The sequence below is a fragment of the Wyeomyia smithii genome, chromosome 3 (genome assembly GCF_029784165.1).
Source record: "Wyeomyia smithii strain HCP4-BCI-WySm-NY-G18 chromosome 3, ASM2978416v1, whole genome shotgun sequence".
Lineage (NCBI taxonomy): Eukaryota > Metazoa > Arthropoda > Insecta > Diptera > Culicidae > Wyeomyia > Wyeomyia smithii.
In genome coordinates this window covers 210,696,396-210,715,586 of record NC_073696.1, presented here as the reverse complement: position 1 = coordinate 210,715,586, position 19,191 = coordinate 210,696,396, and the positions used below count along the sequence as shown (strand labels likewise).

The following is a 19,191-nucleotide window of genomic DNA, read 5'->3' as shown; positions in this document are numbered from 1 at the left end:
TTTCTTCAAAAGTGTGTCGACAGTATTCCCGTAAAACTTTTTAAAGTGACCCATGAAATTGACGTCTAATGGCTGCATACGAGGACTACAGTGTGGTAGAAGCATGATCACTACAGCGTGATTCTTTGCAGCAGTTTCACAAAAATCCAGATTCTTGCTGTGGGACGAATGACCGTCAAGAATTACTAAACTGGGTGCTTCGAAGAAGGTCGTGCATAATCCAGAAAATGTCTGAATCATTCGGAGAATAATTCAGTGGTCATGTAGCCAGAAGAAGTAGGGGTACTGGGGGTAAGCCCGGCACTGAGGGTAAGACCGTCACCCCTAGGATTACACTATAAAACGCTAATTAACTGTGTTTTGGAATATGTGAAGTGTTGGTATTTAATATTTTAGACACTTTAGGACACATCGAAGCCACCGGGAAACGTCAAACGTCAAAATAATAGACAAAACATACGCTACTGCAGCTGATGCGTAAACGGATGTAATTTTTCGTGAGTGGAACTTAAGCTTTTATTCATTTGAAAAGACTAAAATAAATAGGAATTCGATCCGAGGTAAATTGAAGCGATAAATTTGTAGAAATACTCTTTTTAAAAAAATGTGTGCTGACGGGGTAACACCGTCACCCAGTGAGTGGGGTAAGCCCGACATGGTCTGAGGCTAGTTGGATGTTACTGACACATATTTCTCATCTATTACCGATGTCTCGCTGCTAAATAAATTAATTAATCAACTTAGAACCATGCACTCAATCTCTTCTGTGATTTATGAATGATTCCAAGGGTTATTAGAGGTGTCGAACGTACTGAATCAAGTCACAAAACTGACCGCTTCCCCGGTTGTATTCGGGATATGCTCCGGTGTGGTCAATGTGATCCTGGCTTCGATTGAACTAGTTAATAATATGATTTAAAGATCCACATGATAGGCTTGCCGAGTGTCAAATTCTTTCATTGTTTATACATAATGTTCACCGGAACTTGTTCCGGCAATCTCCCCAGAACCAGGTAACCGACAGCAACTAAATTCAACAGTAACATACAGAAATGTAAGATCTCTCATATGGTGGTTTCCGAATTCAAATTGGTTCAGTTAATTCGAGTAAATTCATGAACAAACATAGGTGCCGGTGTTACCCCCAAGGGGTGCCGGTTTCACCCGCACTGGTTGCTAAACGTCGTTTTTATCTTGGTTTCAAAACTTCACTATTCCTTGTAAAATAACAGTTTAAAAGTACTGAAAGCTTTTATATCCTGTAGAAAACAATCTGGGCAATGATCCTGTGAAAGAAATATAACAATATTTGCCATCAAGTCCTACTAAAGAATCATTTTCCTTAGGGTCGGTCATTCTCTGGCGGGCGAAGATTATCATTGGTGGTACGTATTGTTCAGACGCGGCCAAACACATTACCATTGTTGTAGTTTCACCCCTCTCAGCACTTGTTATGAGGCCAATCAATAGAATATATATTTTCTTATATGACCGTGGAAACGCAAGTTTCATCCACGTTATAGATCTGTGATGGTTTATAAGACGTGGTATACAGTTTATTCTCGAAAACGTTGAAAAATTGGTCGACTGGTGGCTTATTAAAAGCTCTGGCTCTTGCGGCGGATGTCCCTTTCGGCGGTTGCATTGAAATCGTAGCGCGATTGAACGGATGATGAAGTTTATTCTTCTCGGCCAAATCAAAAGCCATCTTTCGGATGTCATGCGATGTCAAACCGTACAGTCGATAATATGGTTAACCATTTCCTGTTCCATCACCCAAAAAAAAACTGTCCATTTTACCCCAAGCAGAACGCCTTTATAAAAACCGCAATTTTTCCAATAACTTTCGATCAAACTTACCGTATTTTTTGATCAAAATGTAGCTTTTTACTAGATGAAAACAACTGCACAGCTTAATAAACCAAAAACTCTGTAAACTCCTCGAAAAACCTTAAATTCACGAGCGTGAAACTTACTGCAACTTTAACTTTTGATGCTTCCTTTGTTTACATTGGCGCTGTGGTGCACCTATCACGGCAAAACATGGGATTTTTATGATAGGTAGGATTTGGTAGTTTGAGGAAACGGTGGAGTAGTATTTGAAACCCAAGAAAGCTACAGAGGACCTGCTCCATTATTTATCTCAGTCCATATAATCATCTCATACAACATGAAAACACAATTAAAACAGGAAAAAACGCATATTTTCTTCTTAAACCAGTCTACTAATCCATGGAATGGATTCTTCTCAGTTCACTTTAGATTCCTCATAAAGTATAATCTTCAAAAACTCACTTAAAAGCACTAAATTTGATATAATAGTCAGACATCTGCACTCGAAAACTCATTTAATTCAATCGCCTACCTCAGAAAACAAAATCCGCTCAACGTTCTATACGGCTACAACGAGACTCGTTAGCAGCCAACTAAAGTTTTTTCATCACTAGCGGACCAGTTTTTATTTCAATCACTAAACAAAATCACTCACTACACTAAGGATACTTTAATCTTTGAAATGTTCACCTCAAATTTCCTAAAACAAGCTTGAATAAGCAGAAATATTTGAGATGAATTTCTACAATTCCTGAATTTCAACTGTATGTATTTTCATCTGTTTCCACTGCGTTGAAGAAAATCAAAAGTTGCCAAATCAGTTTCTGTTGATACGAAAAAATCATACTAAAAAAAAGTAATTATTCCGACATAATTGACATAAATCAACAACACTGTAGCGGTTACCTAGGTTACCAATTTTGCACGTAAACAACTGCAGCGGATATCTAGGTAACCTACTACGACGGGCTGCGGCTTCGTTCATTCATAATAATGTAATTTATTCATGATTAACAGTGTGATGAATATGGGGGCGTCGTGAGATGAATAATTGAGCAATGATTCAAGTTTTGAGATGGATATGAAAGCGTTGTGAAAAATGGTTTGTTTTACAAAATTCAGGATAAATTTAGCAAAATTTACTTAATATACAATGCTGAACGATTCCATAAGAGCACGTAAGCATATTTAGTTTATTTGTTCGATGATTTCGTGAAAATTCGCTGTTTAATCCGTGCATTCTTCGTGAATTTCGGTTTAATGAGATGAATAATGGAGCAGTTCCCCTGCTTTCTAGAATAAAGCACCTGTCAATTTCACCCCAGGGGTCCAAATCATCCTAAACTACCCTAAAGATTCTTATGAGTGGCGTGGAGCAAAAGTGTTCAGCGTTTAAAAAAGGAACCTCCACAAATTGATCTAATACATACAAACTAAGGTTTATTGATGCATAAAACTACTCTCTGAGTTTGAGTTAAATGCGATAAATATGCGATGTTTTACACCATGTTCTCCGTGTTGCAAATATTTCGTGTTCAGCGTTTAATTTAATTTACAATTCTAACCCTAGAAGAATAGTCTGCGTCAATCTGACTCCTCACTTTTAGAGACATTGCACTCTTTTTAAGAGAGTGCGAATCCGTTCTCGATTTTCAAAATACTGAATTCTGGTATTTGTTATGTATTTTTTTGTTATGTATCGTAATGTAACTTGATTGTAATGAACAAAAATGATTTTAACTTCATGCACCAATTTAACCCTCTAGTGCCCAAGTTAATTTCTAGACGGGCTTCGGTAAAATCACTATGAACCATTATAAACACTTTTCAAGTATTTACTGAAGCTTTTTAGAGGTATGACTGAAGCCCGCCAAAAGGCGGCATTGGGCACTACAGGGTTAATCCCAGAATAAATTTATCTCTCCAGCGTTAGCAAAAAAAAGTTTATCTGAATGCTCAATTTTCCATCTGTCAAACCAAATCAAATTCTTTTTTATATTAACTGATGTTTTATGTAAACCTGCTATTATTAGGACTTTCTTTAGCAATTCACGTTATCTCTTTAGCTTCTATTGTCGTCAGAATCAAACTTCTTGGGTATTTCCTTAAATCTTTAAAAATCGAAAAACAAAAATTTTCAACTTTTTTCTTCTTAAGTAGGATGGACTTTATTGTTTACACCATATAACACAAACATGTTAACAAACAAACCAGCTTTCTTATATTCTAGTGAATTCTTTATTTTTGCGATGATTCCGTTGGGCAATAGTTTACGGGTCATTGAATCACAGTGTAATTATCCACACAATTCCTGCTGTTTTAACTGAAACTGTGCACATGATTGCGATATTATTTATATTTTAGCCTCAGTTCGGATTTTTTTCTGGAAACTAAGAACTTATGCGTGGTACCTTAAATTTTTTGGTATAATGATCTTTTTGTGATTCCTCGAAGTCATTCACAGGCGAAGAAACCATATAATTTCAATTTGATGACTTCTAAACATTTTACAACAAATTAAGAAAAAATATTTTATTTTTGTGAAAGGATTTATATTAGTTGCAATTTATCCTTTTTCTAGGAAAAAAATTTATCAGAAATTGAATTCATTTTCAAAATCCTTTAAATTTTTCAACAGTGCATTCAAAACCACTCTCTCACCTCAATGGCACACTTAATTGCGCCATAAATTCATGTCGGGATGTGGCTAGTTAATTGACGGACTGACTGTAATACTCAATGGTGCTCGAGGTTCATGGAATGCACAGTAGCGAACAACAGAATTGCGAACAATCAATAGCTTAATTTTCCGGCTCGGCAGGTCGGAAAGATCGGCCAGCATCCACCGCAAGCAAGGTGGCTCGAAACAGGTTTTAAAATTTAAGTGGAATCTGACAGTCCTTTCGTTTTCGTTGGTTCAATGAAACTGACGGGTCACGCAAGTGGTCCTCTCGCTTTCATCGGTTTCAGAAATCGTTCAGCGAGTCTGCGAAAACATTTACCGATCGCTTTCGGTGAGCGTAAATTGTATTGCTAACGGATATCTCGCGGGAGAAACTCCCCACTCACAGGGCGCAGTCACTCACTCTCGCACGTTCGGGCTCATCAAGGCGTTACGTTACATCGGTTTACCGGCCCGCTTGGTCACGGTTAGATCGAGCTGGCCACCTCTTCGCCCTCGCTGACTTGAACGAGCGTGGGGGCAACCAGAAATCCTACGCGGTCATTCGCGGTTTTCGCGGCTATCGATCGAATCGTCATCGTTTGGGAGCGGGGTTTAAACAGCCAACAACAACCAGTCTCAGCTGTTTGGTGCACCGTCATGCTCTGCAGCAGCAGAGTGCCAGGGTCCGGCACCTCAGAGAAAGAGAACGAGCGAGAACTGATCGACCGTAAAAGAGGCAACACAAAAATCAGTGGGGGCGCACGCGCACGTTGCATTGCCGCAGAAGACCGCGCGAAGGTTTCCCCGCGGACCACGCATCATCAGCGATGGTGGCTGGAACGGCGGCGGCGACGACGACGACGGTGTCTCGGCGAGAGACCCACAAGTGTTCTGCTAGGTGCCCTGGGCCGTCCGCGAGTCTCAGTATGATTGCGTCTGTCGCGCGGTTAAGACGATTATTGATCCCTTAGCTCGAGCGCGATCAGCTGGGGCCTAGTTGCAGATTGCGAAGGTGGATTAAAGCCTCGGCATCGACCGTAGCGTTTTTTTTCTCTTCATTTTATTTTGTGTGTGCTGTGAGGATTGTGGTGTTGCTAGCAACGCGGGCGGTAGCTTATGAAGAAAACCGAAAGTGGTACACCCACGCGCTGTTGGAATTCGAGATCAAGTGGGCATTCGGTGACGAGTGGTTTGGTGGTAACTGGCGCCTCTCCAAATACGGCTGAGAAGGTGTCCGGGACTGCAGTATTGTCGTGTTTTTGTTTCTCTCCTAGCAAATTGGTAGATCAGCGTAAATCGCGGAACGGTTAATCAGATAAGACGGAGGCTAAGACGAAGAAAGAAGAAAACTAAGAAAACACCCAGAGGGTCCTTCAGATCATATCGGATCCAACGACGATAGTGGTGGCTCTTTTGTGGTTGGTGCTATGGACCTGCCGAGTCGTCGAACATACGTCGGATCGTTGATAAAAGAAAGCAAAACACGGCATGAGAATTAATAATTTACATACTTAAGTACGGTGTGCGGTTTGCAGTAGGTCCGCTTGCCCAGTCCCCTGTACTGGACTGTACGCCACTGGACACGGGGGAAGCAGGATGGACAGAAAAAACGCCAAGAAGGAAAGTGTTTTTTTCGTTGGACGGCAATCGCGAGCGGCAGAGGCTGGAAAAGTGTACGATCACTGAACTCCGGAACTCTTGAAGGTGCATGTCGATCGGGATCTGCTAAAGTGCAGTATAAAAGCGGTTATAGGTTGCAAAATTTTAATAAACAGCGCATACGATTATCTCGCTTAATCTCGGAGGAGACGTTTCTTGCTGCGGCTGCTGCTGCTGCCGTCGCTTCGTAGGTTTTCTGGCAGAGTTTATCGCCGTGCTGGGTGCTGGCCTGTCTTGGGAGTTCTCGATGTCGTTGCCCCCAGGAACGCGTGAAGTAGTTGGCGGCTTTAGAAGATTGCAGTACGGCTGGCTTTGGCTGCCCGAGTGAAGCGAAGGATCGTTAATAATTTTAAAGATCATTTGTTGGACTCAAGTGCGTGTGCTTGTGCACGTAGATGTGCGAATAAAAAACGGTTGCGGTAAAAAAAAATCCGATAATACCGCCGACAGTTGAAAGGATACGGTGTAAAAAGGAGCGAAAGACCAGAGAACAGATATACATTTATCGAAGAATTAAATTACCGATCGAAGTGAGGATTGCGGAGAACAGCGCTACCGAGATACTGATCCGAGATTGGACGGTAGGTTCGTTTATTGTTACGGGTGTTGTAGAAAAAAATATAAAGATAAATTTTAAATGTGTTATCAGCTGTGCTGTGGTTTCATTATGTTTTTTTTTTCAAGTTAATGTTTTTGTTCATCTGCTTACATTATTTTTACTGAAAATATCTAAAAAATATACTTCATACCAGTTTCTTCTGTCCGTAGTTCTCGGTTAATATTCATAGTTTCACTAGTCACAATGCCTCTTTTGTGTAACCGTAAAACAATAGTATTTCTGGGATAAACGACCAGATCGGTACAGGATAAAGCAATGCTGGTCTAAAAAATTGTTTGTAAATTTATTGCAAGTTTATTCTTTAAACGAAGTTTAGAATTTCTGTTAATGATAGGATATAAGGATCTGGTATCTGAAATAAATATGTTGTACAGGACTGGACCCAAGACTGAACCTTGAAGTACATCTTCTCTGACAGAAAATCCTATTTTCAATTCTGGTAGGCAATCTCCAGAGTTCGATCAGTAAGATATGTTTTTAAAATTTTGATTAGAAAAGTTGGACAACTGAGAGTTAACAATTTCGCTATCTAACCATAAGGGGTTATATACCTTTTTAGTTTTCAAAAAACCGGAAAAATTTTTATTACATTATCTTCAAATACAACATCTTGAGAACATTTCCACAAATTTTCATAAAGATCTGAGCAATAGGAAGAAAGTTAGAGCGATTTGCAACGCGCCTCGCCACAGCCGCATAAGATAAACTTGAAACTTTACACGCGATTATCTCAGAATAGTTTTTTTCGGAAAATGACTTTGCCGTGATCCTGATTGCGGGAAAACTACTGAACCGATTTCCTTCATCTTTTTTTTTTAATTTTCGTTATAAACTTCGCCGGTCCTTGAACGATCGCTTTTTGAAACATACAGTTACATTTTGCCGCAAAAAAAATTTTAATGCAATTTTTTGCGCTCAAAACGTCCTTTTTTTGGGAAAAACGTTCCCGTTTGCACTGAAAACAAAATACTCATAAAAGCGATCGTTCAAGGACCCGGCACACTTCTGAACTGATGAAATAATATGAGTTTTTTGATTTCGGTTGACCCGCTGAGTCTCTATCAGGATCACCGCCAGCCTCTGCAAAAAAATAGCGTTTCAGGGAAACGGCCATTACTCCAGTAATAATTGGTATATTTCAAAATCAAACGTATTTTCTTGTTGTTGAAAAACTGTACTTTCAGAAAAATACCATTTTGATGCAATGAAAATGGTGCTATGTACTTAAAAATAAATTCAAACTTCCCTCATTTTTCTCGACCAAAAAGGTATATAACCCCTTAATGCCATACACGGTCGAATGCGCCCATGGTGAAATCCAAACTGTTCATTCGCGAAAATTGAATTTTGATTGGTGTGTAACATCATCCTATTGAGAAAAATTTTCTCAAACAGTTTACTTACCAAAAAATGCAAACTGATTGGTCGATAACTTGATGATGATGATGATGATGATGGTCCCACCTCATACCCCTACATCGGTTTGAGCTGGTCGATTTATCTAAGTAAGATATTATATAAAGTCATACAATGTTAACAGTTGGCAAACAAATAACGGACTAGTTATTAATACAGACATAGTAACCCTTCAAAAGAATACCAATAATTTAACAATGAGTATAAAGAAACGATTTTCCAATACCATCATCGATCCAAGGCTCATCCAGAACGTTTCCAACCCGAAAATTATCTGGACTTGGTTACGAATTGAACCTAACATTCAGGAGTGTTTACTAATTAGAATTGATTCTGGATAACGATCCAAAACTACGAGAGAGATCCTGTGATACTATAGTTCTCGATAACGAGCTTTACAGTCCACAGGCAAACCCAAGCCTTTTCAGTTTTTTCTCCCAACCCTAGTTCAAAATCGTAAAAACAGATAAATATCAAAAATCAGAATAACAGCATATATGCTATTTCATACCAAAAAGCAACTTTCCAACCCGATATGCTTATTGTTTCAATTTCAGGGGTTTAATCCTGATGTACTGAATATCCAGATTGTCTATGTAAGTCTACGCGCGCGTGGCTCAAACATGTGTAGCCGACTCTTTTTTTAACTCTACTATTAAATATCATACAACTAATTCAAACAAAAATCCATCATCAATAGTGAACATAATAACTTAGTTTACCCAATAAATTAAAAAAAATACATAAATTTTACAATCTTCGTCATTAATTTACAAAAAATTCTATATAATCTGTCTACAAAACAGACTTTATGTGTGAAATACAAACTCCGCCATTGTGACTGCACGTTTTACCTGTCTTGGCATCGAATTGAAAAAATTTATTCCATTGTACAACAGAGAGTTCTGTGATCTTCCAAAAAGAAAATTTGGTGTGTCATCCGCGTTTCTAGTGTTGTACCTATAAAAATCACTTCCCCTATCAATTCGATTACACAAATATCGAGGCAGCATATTATTAAAATTTTTATATAGAAACACCATTGTCAGAAAATATACTCTTTGCTTCACAGAAAGCCATTGCAATGCGTCCAGCATAAAACTCGAGGAAGTGTATCTATTACATCTTAATATTAATCGCATAACTTTATTTTGTAAGCGCTGCAGTCTCAATATTTGTGTATTGTTTGCAAGAAATAATATGGATGGGCAAATCTATATGTGGTGAAATGATTGACTTATAAAGACAAATTTTACTACTAACAGTCAATTCATTTTTCAAACGGCACAGAATATCGTATTTTTTGCCATTTTCTTGATGACATTGTCAATGTGAGACTTAAAAGTTAATTTGTCATCAATAATCACTCCAAGATACTTTATTTCGTTTACGCGATCAATCGTCTCACCATCAATTGCAATATTTACGTCTGGTCTGGAGTTGGCAGAAGAAATGATTAAGTACTTTGTTTTACTAATATTTAATTTAAGCTGTTTAAATTTCAACCAATTCGCCAGATAATGTAAATCTTGATTTAAAAGAGCCACAACGTCATTAGGATTCTTAGCCGCAATGAACAGAACAGTATCATCAGCAAATAAATTGATATCGCAAAACCGTAAAACTAGCTTCATGTCATTAATATAAATAATAAACACAATGGGCCCTAAAACACTTTCTTGCGGTACACCAAGTGTATTAGCAATGGATCCCGATTCAGAATCATTAAAACGAGTCTTCTGAGTACTAGCACACAAATAGCTCTCAAACCATTTGTATGCTGTCCCTACGATACCAAAGCGCTCCAATGTTTGTAACAATAAGGGCCTAGAAATTGTTTCAAAAGCGCGTTTTAGATCCAAAAACACCGCAAAAATAGTTTCTTTAGCCTCGATTTTTTCTTTCCATTTTGCTAACACCAGATTCAAAGCAGACTCACAAGAGTGACCCTCTCGATAACCTGATTGCTCTGGGATTAGCAAATCATTACTATTTAAATAATCCATCAGCTGGCCTTTCCCAACTAGTTCTAAAATTTTCTTTAATGTGTGCAACATATTAATGGGGCGGAACTCTTCGGCTTTATCCGTCCCATTAATCTTGGGGATAGGAACCACAAGTGATTCCTTCCAAACCTGAGGCACGTGCCCTGTTTGCATTGATTCATTGATAAGGTCCAGCAGATCGTGTCCAATGAAAGCAATCTTGTATTACTTTTGCGTTGACATTGTCGATACCAGCCGATCTCTCCAAAGAAAAACAAATATCTTTCAACTGTGCTACAGTAATAGGATGAAAACCAAAAAAAATACAGTTACTATGGACCGGCTGTATTATTTCGAGAGGTTCGTTGACCAAATCAATACTCTGATTGATCGATTGAACACTATCAACGAAATAACTGTTGAATTTACTTGCAATTACTCGCGCCGAATGTTTTTCTAAGCCATTAAAAGTTATGGTTCGCGGGCAACTATCTTTACTTTTCATTAATGTTTTTAAAATTTTCCATAACTCTTTGCTATTATTTTGATGTTGATCAATCTTCCGTTGTATATATTCACATCGTGCCTCTTTCAAGGTGCGCGAGTATATATTCCGCGCAGCGGTGTACCTATTCCAATCATTGCTATCATTACTTCTGCAAAATTTTTTGTTTTAAACGCAAGAGTTCTAAAGAGTACCAGCTGTTCGAATTATGCAATTCAACACACTTTTCGGAAACTAGGCTATTGGTACACTCTTTTAGCGTGTTAGTTAGAACAGCTGCTTTATTGTCGAAATTCCCTGTTATTGGCTGAAAATTCAGGCTTCTCGAAACAAGCTGAGACATTGCTTGCTTCGAGTATCTATTCCAACACTTCATTTTTACTTTATTATCACGGTTTTTATCATTCTCAAGTACAACACAAATTGTCTCATGATCTGTGATTTTATAATCGGCCTCAGTGAAAGAATGAACATTATCAAAATTCGAAAACACGTGATCGATTAATGTACGAGAGTGTCTGGAAATTCGTGTAACTTGAAAAACCGTTCGTTGTAAATTGAAAAAATCTGCTAATTGCCTCAATTGGTTCGAATTTGGTATATTAAGCCACTCGATATTAAAATCGCCAGCAATAACATTTAATTTACTCAAGTCAATAAAATTATCCCACCAGCTTTCTAAAGTTTCTAAAAAACGCTGGTTACTTTTACTGGGGGAGTGGTACACAATTCCAAAATTTCCTACCGTCATGCCTCTTTCAACTGATATTCCTAGGAACCAATTGTTTTCAAAAGATTCGTTTAATCTAATATTGAATTTGATTGATTCCTTGGCGTAAATAGCAACCCCACCAGTACGTCTGGAATGTGAAAGGCAAAAAGCAACTTTGTAACCCGGAATGCTATACTGATCAAATGCATCAGCTTCCACTATATGAATTTCCGCTAGCAATAACGTATGAGAAAAAAAATCCGAACAAACTTTCAATTCCAGATCAAAATCTTGCGCAACTTTTCTGTCTATACTTGTTTGTTTATTCGAGTAATGCAATTCATTTACAAACCTCATAGGAAAAACTCAGCTCCACATCGCGCTGATTTCCTGATCCTCTGGGGTACTTGCTTTATAGCTTCCTGAATTCCGGATGTTTCAATTGTTTTGAGCTCCATCTTGATTTTTCTATCAAACAATCGACGTTTTTTGCTCTGTAACCTTTATGGTAGACCATTCGCTTCAAATTTGCTCAGAAAGTTTCAATAGACTGCAGCTGTGGCACATTTTGAGGATTATTTCCTTTCGGAATAAACCCGATATTGCCTTGCCGCAAATTCGCTAAAGTTGCATTAGCATAGTTTGACAATGCAAAGTCTGGCCAATACACTACTTTGTAATTTTTATGGTACTTATATTTAAAGTTTTAAATATAAGTTATTGTTTACCGTTTTTGAATCAATCGAATATTTATTGCCCAGCTCACGATATGATTACGCCGACCGACCAGTGGTTTCCGCCCTTAATTTCGCTCGAACTTTGCACTCTTGCAAAGCGCATTTTCGTCCGGAACCAGATTTTTATTTGAAGATATTTTCATTCTCGAAGAGTTTGTCAATAATGTATGTACCTGTTTTTATCTATATCCAAGATCTTTAGAATAGTGAAACACTTCACTTGTAGATTTGAAAGCAAGACTATTGTACTAAGGGAAAGCATTTACAGGTACGTAGTGTTGTTATTAGATGGTGTAACGTCTTACGAAAAGACCAAGTGATAGTGATTGTCATTCTTGCACTCATGTTATTAAAAACATCTCCAAAACCAGAAAAAACGAGCTTGTTTTCGAAATGCGGTAGTATTACTGATGAAAAGCAACTTCAAACACAAAATAATAACACAAGTTTTCAATTGCGCTTGTAGTACACTTATATGACTACCTTCGTTGTTACTTATTTTCTAACATGTTTTGTGTGTTACTTGGGTACATTGCTACTATTCATGCATTTCCTGCTATTTGAAGAGTGTTTCTCATGCTAAAATATGAATTGAAAATAAAGTGGATTTTGAGCGATTTTTATTGCATACAAAAAACGGGTTCAAACAGATACAGAACAACAATCTGTGATACGTAAAGTGTGTTCATTTGGTTCCCAGATTAGTTCTCAAGATTGGAAAATATTAATACGACAATTTTTATTAATATTTTTGCATTTTTTTTCTCAAAGGCGAAGTTAAGTCCCAATAATCTCAAGAGTGTAAAACATGTTTTCTTCTTAACGACAACCAAACACGTCATATAACATGCAATTTTTATCTACGAGATGAGCCATATTCCACATGGACTAGTTTTTGGTGATTTTAGACCTGCTTCCCTCTTCATAGACAATCGTTCATGCATGTTTCAAAAATTTTGTATGAACCTTGGACATTCTCTAACATAAACTGTTAACGTGGAATGTGATTAGCCCCCAAATTGATTTGATATTTATAAATTCATTTAGGTCGTTTTAGATTGTTTAAATTTGTTAAAGCAGAAAAGTTTCACTCCAAATTCATCAGAATAATGAAGTGATCGAAGTCACTCCGGGATAATGACTTATGTAAACATTTTAGAGCATATTTTAAAACAGCTGAATTGTTGCTAAACTTTTCAAATAGTGACCAGATCTTGCTCAATGCATATCAGTACTCGTTTTAAAAATTTCAAACAATTTTGTATTCAGTATATTCTCAAAAAATTTAAGATATGTTCAAAAAATTGATCAAAGTCACCCCTGTTTACGGTACACAAGTTTGAGAGTGTCGCAATAATTATGATTATATTTACATACGTTTGCAGGATTTTTTTATATATCGAAAACAAATAAAAGGATCCACCGAGTTTAGTGTTTGCAACAATAATTTAACCATTGCTTATGAACTCGAAAGCCCTGTTTCTATTTATGTCGCAGAATTGGCTGCTATTCAATTCACATTAAGTGTATTATGGAAAATATTATGCTTTCACACCTATGCAGATCGAGGAGAGCCTCGATCGATGAAAAGTATGAAGCACTCTTCGTATTTCTTGAATAAAATACGTGATCCCTTAAGAGCTTGACCTGAAATTACAGTTCAGGTTACATAAGTGTGGATACCTTCGCATTCTTTAATTGCGGGCAATGAGATGGCAGATATATTAGCTAAAATGGGTACATGGTGATATTTATAGAAGACCTATTGAATTAAACGGATTGTTTGGTATTATAATTAAAAACTTTGCTAATTTAGTTTGGTCATGAGAAAAACAAACAAAATAGTCGACTTATTAACTATCTCGTATGACCGCTCATCGCAAACTCAAGCGACAGGCGCAATTTTGAACTACTTTTCCGGCCGTAACACAAAATACAAGTAATTTCATATTCGGAAGGGCCTTCCGCATACATGTACCATTTTATGTTTTTTTTTGTCAAGAGCTGTCGAAACACCAATGCACAATGGTTCAGAAACCAAATTTAGGGGGAAATTTGGGTCTAGAGTTCTATAGCAACATTTTAGAGAAAAACTTACTTCTACAAAGTTGTTAATAGAATAAAGCGCTCATTGCAAAATTATCAAAAATCAGGGTGACTAACATTTTCGATGCAATCAAGTATCTAATTTTTTTTTATCTTTGTAGATAGAAGAAAAATTTGTTCTACAATGTTATAGCTCCTTTAATTTTAAGTAACTTTGTAAAAAAAGTTTTTCTCTATCTTTGAAAACAACCGATGTATATTGAAAATACAAATTTTACGCTCTAACTTTTTTATTTCAAGTTTCATCTCAAAACTGTCTTTGAACGACTTTTAGAGCTTTTTAAGAGAAACAATTTGCAATGCTGACATCGTAAATATCTCAATTTTACTCAAAGTTATTAATATTTTTCATCAAAATATATGCATTATTCATTTGTATGTCATTCTTTTTGGGGCAAACATAAAAAATATCACTTTGTCTCACTTTGAAGTGCATACTTGACTCTATAAATGGAGGAACTTCTAGAAATATGTTATTTTTTTAATTTGAGTAAATTCAATTTAAAAACAAGCCGAAAATTTCAATAATTTTATACATTATGCATATAAAAGCACCCAGATTCATTTTTTGGTATTTTTTCTTATAACTAGACGTAAATACCTTTAATTTGACTCAAAAAGATCGAAAATCGATTAACTGGTTCCAAAGTTATGATTTTTTTTAAAATTAAATACATCGAACACAGTCGTTTTTTATGGTCACCCTATTTCGAAGTTGATCACGCAAAGTGCTTCAATTGTGCTCAAAATCGCAGGGATGCATCTATGTTGAAAATAATCAAACCCGTATTGTTTCGTTGGGTTGTAAGGGAGACTAGCTCCGAAATAGGGTGACCATAAAAAACGGCTATATTCGATGTATTTTATTTGAAAAAATTCACAACTTTTGAACCAGTTGATCGATTTTCGATCTCTTTGGGTCAAATTAAAGGTAATTACGTCTAATTATAAAAAAAAAATACCAAAAAATGAATCTGGGTACTTTTATATGCATAATGTATAAAATTATTGTAATTTTTGTCTTGTTTTTAAATTGAATTTACTCAAATTTAAAAAATTACATATTTCTAAAAGTTCCTTCATTTATAGAGTCAAGTATGCCTTTCAAAATGAGACAAAGAGATATTTTTTATGTTTGCCCCAAAATGAATGACATACAAATGAAAAACGCATATTTTTTGATGAAAAATATCAATAACTTTGAGTAAAATTGAGATATTTACGATGTCAGCATTGAAAATTGTTTCTCTTAAAAAGCTCTAAAAGTCGTTCAAAGACAGTTTTGAGATGAAACATGAAATAAAAAAGTTAGAGCGTAAAATATGTTTTTTCAATATAAATCGGTTGTTCTCAAAGATAGAGAAAAACTTTTTTTGCAAAGTTACTTAAAATTAATGGAGCTATAACATTATAGAACAAATTTTTCTTCTATCTTCAAAGATAAAAAAGTTAGATACTTGATTGCATCAAAAATCACCCTCATTTTTGATAATTTTGCAATGAGCGCTTTATCATATGTAACAACTTTGTGGAAGTGAGTTTTTCTCTGAAATGTTGCTATAGCACTCTAGACCCAAATTTCCCCTTAAATTCGGTTTCTGGACCATTGTGCAATGAGACATTTTTTTTTTCGCGTTTTTATATGTGAAAAGACTTAAACAAAAGTGAGATTAATCCAAACGCTGATTGGTATTCCCACTAATTGCGGAAATTCATTTACTCAAACAGTATCCTTCAATTTTCAAAACCGATCCTCATTATTTTTTTATTTTTGAGGCTTGTAGCCAGGGTTGTCTATTCTCCTCAGAGAAACACTACCATGGTGTAGAAGATTATCTCTCACTGCGGAAACAGCTGCTCTCACACTGGTGGTCAAAGCGACGCACTTGCTTAAAAAGAGCAGCGAATTGTGTGCCATTGGAGCATGCAAAAATTACCGCGGTGGAATCTGAAATATCTCTCCAGAGAGATAATAAACTGGTGTGATCTTTCACACACGAAAGGACAATACGATCAATAACTACACAACAGAACTCACTGCAGTGCTTTTACTGTGTGCCTCTTAATCAAATATCAAATGAGGGGGAAATCTAGGAAGAAAACTATATTGCGTTGTTTGCTTTTCATTTCGAAACTGAAAAGAAAATCCAGCCGCCCGTCACGCATGTTTGCTCTTCGAATCGAGTTTATATCAGTGACTCACCACTCTCGTTTCGCTCAGTAGTGATGTAAGCAGCAAGTGTGTTAGTTTTTCTGCGAGCAGCAGAAACACAGCACAAAACAGAGAAAAAGGCACACTCGACAAACAAGCCGTGTTGTTCGGTCCCCACTGTTTTTTGAATTTTAAGTTGCCAAGGACCTCCTCAGTTGGTCTCGTGATACGATGCTGGCCTCACAAGCCAGATGTCGTAGGATCAAGTCTTGGCTCGGGGGACACTGTTAGTGTCAGTAGGATCGTAGCGCTAGCCCTGCAATTGTTCGTATGGCTGCGAAGTTTGTGTATAATAAACAGAAGGTCAAGTTCCGAATCGGCATGTAGCACCAAGACTTTGTTTTGCTTTGCTTTGTCGCTTAGGATTTGGTATATAATGTTGACGAATTCTACCTCCTTCCACACTTTTTTTTGCGTGGACTCATCACTGCAATCAGAGATATTCGATCTATTGTGATATTGCCCAGGCATTTTTTGTACTGCGCATTTCATATTATTTGCAATAGTGATATTGAAGTCTTAAGTGACACGTTTATTTTTTTATATCTGTGCTTATGTGGGAGGATTTACTTTTCCTTCTCAAGCCTACTACTGCCCTACTATACCGAGCTTCTTTTCATCCTACCAATATCACCAAATTATAATTCCCTGGAGTGAGACTTTACTTAACGTTCTTCTTTGGACAGGTTTATTCTAGACGGGACTTCTCAGGATCAGGCTTGTAAACGGTCACCATTTTCATTTGATCTCGCTCCCTTAGCGTGCGTCACAGTCGGCTTTCGCTCGTAAACGTAAAACTACTAAACCATCACCGCTCAGCTGACAGAAAGAACAGGATAGTCAAATGACACTCGCGTATCAAAAAGATGCACATTGTCAATCGTTCAGCGATGTTACTTCGGCCTATTTCTGTCTACTTCGTTCATTTATATTGAGAAATATTATTACAAGATCAATGATATAATAATTTCCAGAATACACGCACTCAACGTGCGTAATTCTCATTACTATAAAAAATGTCAAAATACGTTTGAGGAGAATAACGTCGTGATGGCGATACTCATTTGACATGTTTGTTCAAGAATGTTTTCAGATAGCGAGCCTTGGTAGCGTCAGAGGAAGAAGAAGACGATTATCGCAGTGAAAAATGGTTCTACCGTGACCATTTCGAAGCCTGCTCAGGATGATAGAGTCTTATTGAAACCTCGTTCCTCGTACCAATATCGCAAAAATGTGCACTCCAAAAGCTCAAACCGGAAAAAATAAAAGATAACAGTTATTCAACCAATCATATGAATTTTGGTGCTCCTTACGCGAGAGTGTTGTATAGAAATTGCTCGCCGGGTTCGTCGCTTTAACGTTATGTTTACGAGAAAACTCACTTAAAACTCTGAAAAAACGGTCATGGCTAGAGACACCAAAATTCATTTAATCCGGTTTGTGCTTTTGAAGTTAACCTGTGTTGACCAGTGTAATCAACAAGACGGTCGCAATGGCTCTCTTAGTCCTAATGCCCTTCAGGCATACAAAAAAAGGGTTTATGGTGAGGAACCTGAGAATAAACCCAAGTTAAAGTCCTTTGACAATCAAAATGGCCTGATTCTGCTAAAGCAGGTATTAGATGAAGCAAATATTTGCTATTTTTCAATACAGATTTTATTTTGTGCAAATAAAAATCGTACCAAAAATAGCAAATATTTGCTTCGTCTAATACCTGCTTAAGATTTGCAATCATGACCACCCGCTTTTTTGAACGAACTCTTAAACCTTGCGGCTGCGGAGCTATCCCCCACTGTCTTATTGGGTTTCGTTGTCATCACTGTTTCCACTTCGGCAGCAGTCAAATCTCGAATTTCGCCTAACCCAAGAAATATGTCATAAAAGACAATGTTACCAACAACTTTGGGTAAATAGTATTTTGCAATGCTACTAGAGGGTAGGTTTTACTACACAATATTCGTCACAACTGCACAAACGTCATAAAAATATTCATTAAATATTAAATTAAATAAATTTATTATTTCGTTAAATATTTAGTTTTTGTTTTCAAGAAGTAAATAAATTAAAATTTAGAAGCTTTTCTGAAGATTTTCGTCTCGTGATTTCTATTTCACAAGAAGTACTTGGGGGTCTACCAAGCCATTTTTTTTTATTTTGGTCTCATCAACGGCTTGACTTTTTAAAGCAACTTTAAACGTCTGGCGTAAATAAAAAAGGCATCTTATTAGTCAAATATTGAATAAGACGAGTATCACTATTCATTGATTCTGGTTAAATGCGGCGTTCGTCTCTTCGGCCAATTTGATGGGCAACTTTAAGGTCAGAAACAAAAGTTACCTTTCAAAATATTAAAACGGAAGAAATAGTCACTACAAAAGCAGGCACTTTCTTCTTTTTCACCTGTTTTATCATCACAAATAAATTAAATACAAATTATTCAAAAATTTCATTGCAAAAGCTTGAATTGTCAGAAAGAGAAAGCTTTCTGTTTTCTCCTCCTATATTAAAATTTCTCCAAATTGATATTTCAGAAAAATATATATCCACTGGTGAGCGCAGGATAAAGTAGTGACGTAACATCTCTAAAACTAAATAATTCAGCTTCACACTAAAAAACTAAATTATTTCCTACGAGGGAAAACTAGAAGCATATTCTTCAGTTCCTCTTCTGAAGTGCCGGCAAGCAGTCAGTGGCTAGTCGCGCTCTGAAGTATCCGCCAAGCCGTTCGTGCGGCGTCACTT

General features: G+C 36.8%; 1 protein-coding gene across 5 annotated transcripts in view; it reads left to right on the top strand.

Moving 5' to 3' along the window:
* The first annotated feature begins 539 nt into the window (after positions 1 to 539).
* The window catches only part of LOC129727880 (helix-loop-helix protein delilah), a 216,927-nt gene continuing 198,275 nt past the window's right edge, over positions 540 to 19,191 (top strand). For 3 of the 5 annotated variants that reach the window (XM_055686131.1, XM_055686130.1, XM_055686132.1), the window contains exon 1: positions 5,295 to 6,738. The gene's annotated coding sequence lies outside the window, so the exon portion shown is untranslated. Of the gene's footprint in view, positions 561 to 5,294; positions 6,743 to 19,191 lie in introns of those variants that run through there. The other 2 variants (XM_055686135.1, XM_055686133.1) reach the window with 2 other exon arrangements.